Below are 2465 nucleotides of genomic sequence, written 5' to 3'. Positions count from 1 at the left end.
AAGTCATGATCCAGACATGCAAGTTTTAGCTACAGGAGTAACAATGTGAGGCAAAATGTGCTGCTTGACGGAGGTCTGTGTTCTTTAAGTGTATATTGTTTTTTTTATTAATGTATTTTCCATGTGCTGCTATGAAAAACATTGTATTTAATTTCTACATCGCTTTTACAGATTGGCTAAAAAAAACAATATACACTTAAAGAACACAGACCTCCGTCAAGCAGCACATTTTGCCTCATATTGTTACTCCTGTAGCTAAAACTTGCATGTCTGGATCATGACTTTTTGAGTCCAATGCTGAAGCTGTCAGTAGTCACTGCTGACACCCTCTGGTTTAGGGGGGAACTGCTTGTTTCCCTCATGAATCACTATCTCAAAATGAATTCTTAAAAAAAAAAAATCCTGTGTTCAGATTTTGATCTTGAACATCACCAAAATTTGATGGATTGTTCCTTGGCATTACCTTTGGTAAAAATCTAATTAAAACCGTTCAACTTTTCGAGTTATTCCTTAAAACATAACATCCTTGACAGAGGTAAAAATTGTAGAAAAAGGTATAAAGGCAAGATTACTTAAAGCGTTTGGCACTGTTAAACTATTTCTATTTCTTTCTAGCTATGTTTTTTTTTTGGCTGTTGTCAAATTATGAGACTCACCTTTTCATTTTTCCAGCCCTTACTCTTCTAAAATGTATTCATTTTCACTAATTAGACATTTCCATCCCTCAGTTTTCTCCTACATGCTGTAATTTATTTTTATATTTATTATGTTCTTACGTGTCTCCTGCTTGCATCTAGATTCTTAACCAGCAAACATTAAATTACAGAATTGCATATGAGTGCAAAAACAGCTAAAGTCCAAATGAGAGCTTTTTAAAGGAAGCCTCCAAAACTGTTACTAAAACCATGTTAAGGAATGGCAAGCAATGTTCAGCAATTTAAAGAAACACTTTAATACATTTATTCGATTTTTTTACTGTGCAGTTACAGTTGAAAATACACTAAGCCTGAAAAAATGGGAAAAAAACTAAAGTTTACACCTTGTGGTGACAGCAGGTGAGAAACCCAAACATTTTGTGGCCTTTGCAGTAAGTTTCTAATCTTCGCCTCTGTTCCTTTGTGTCTGCATGCAGGAGGAACGAGTGCGATCATGTCAAATGTCATGGTAAATGCCAGCAAAGTGGCCTCCATTGCAGCGGTGCTGATATTACCGAGGAATGGTACAAAGTGTTCCCTCAGTTACCTGCGGAAAAAGGTGAGTAAGCAGAGGATAAAGATGAGAGCCTGTTATGTCAAACACTGAAATATAATAAGGAACACACTTTTTAAACAAGTCAAATTGGTTCAGATTAAGGAAGAAGCTGCTTAAATTTTTTTTTTACGAAAACAGACAAATAACGTTTGGAACATGGTCTGTTACATTGGCTGACATTAAAAAAAGGAGCCGACGAGCGAGAAACGATTTCATCATTAACATTCATGAGTAGGAACATGGGTGGCTTCCAGCATGCTGCGCTGCTGTCTGAAACTAAACACACGTAGCAAAACACTGAAATTACCTCCCTAATTGATTGGTTTGGAGACGACGAGAACATCATCAGGAATCTAAATGCACTGACACAACATGAGGCGAAGAGACAGTCCTCGCTGAATGTCAAGCACACTGATGTGTTGCAGTGTAATCATAAAAATACACCGTTAGCTCTACCTCTGTGTCTCAGGAGCTTCTTAGGTTTTTATAGGGTCAGACGGGCTGAATGGTGTTTCTATTTGTTGGGATTTTTTCTTCCTTTTTTTAAGCCACAAAAGTGTGATCATTAAAGCCGGATCAATTCGTTATTGAACAGCTTAATGACACCCCAGTGGCCCCGGCAGCACTATCCTAAAAAGACTGTTTTGTGTTAATTATCCTCTCAGCACTTGTTGTCACTAAGTGCCTTCTTGGCATATTTATAAGAGCGAGTAACATGGCATGATTATCGTCTTATGTTTGCATGCCCCAGAGAGGGAAGAGTTTTTCTGTTAGAAATCTAGTTTCTGAAAAGAAGAAGCTCTTGGTAAGATAAATGAAAAGACTCATGCTTCAGTGTTCTAACAAATAGAATAAAATAAACAATTTGAATCTGCTGCTCATCTTCTAACCAATGTTCTTTGATAGTCTGGGAAAGCCTGCAAGTATTTAATGCTGCAGATTTGAATCAGCATTTAAAATCTTTATATTTCCAAATTTTATTACTTGTACTGAAATATCTACTTTTTAATTCTTTAATTCCCATGAGTTTATACATCTACAGGTTATGAAAGCTAACATTAGGGAAGTCATGGTCTCAGTGGTTAAAGAAACATGTAAAGACAAAAAAAGTTATCATGAAAACAACAGATGTATATTCAACTATAATACAATAGACAGAAATAATATTCGATATGTTTTGCTGTTTAAGAAAAAAAAAGAACAAGGTTTAACCA

General features: G+C 35.9%; 1 long non-coding RNA gene across 1 annotated transcript in view; it reads left to right on the top strand.

Annotated features, from left to right (window-relative positions):
* Positions 1-2465, top strand: part of LOC107085364 — a 67458-nt gene that overhangs the window by 49721 nt on the left and 15272 nt on the right. The window contains exon 2 of the long non-coding RNA XR_001481259.1: positions 1133-1254. This is a non-coding gene — a long non-coding RNA (uncharacterized LOC107085364). The remainder of the gene's footprint in view (positions 1-1132; positions 1255-2465) is intronic.

This window comes from Cyprinodon variegatus, unplaced genomic scaffold (genome assembly GCF_000732505.1).
Source record: "Cyprinodon variegatus isolate N-32 unplaced genomic scaffold, C_variegatus-1.0 Scaffold7, whole genome shotgun sequence".
Taxonomy (NCBI): Eukaryota; Metazoa; Chordata; class Actinopteri; order Cyprinodontiformes; family Cyprinodontidae; genus Cyprinodon; species Cyprinodon variegatus.
Note: the sequence above shows the minus strand (reverse complement) of the source record. Positions and strands in the feature narration are given on the sequence as shown.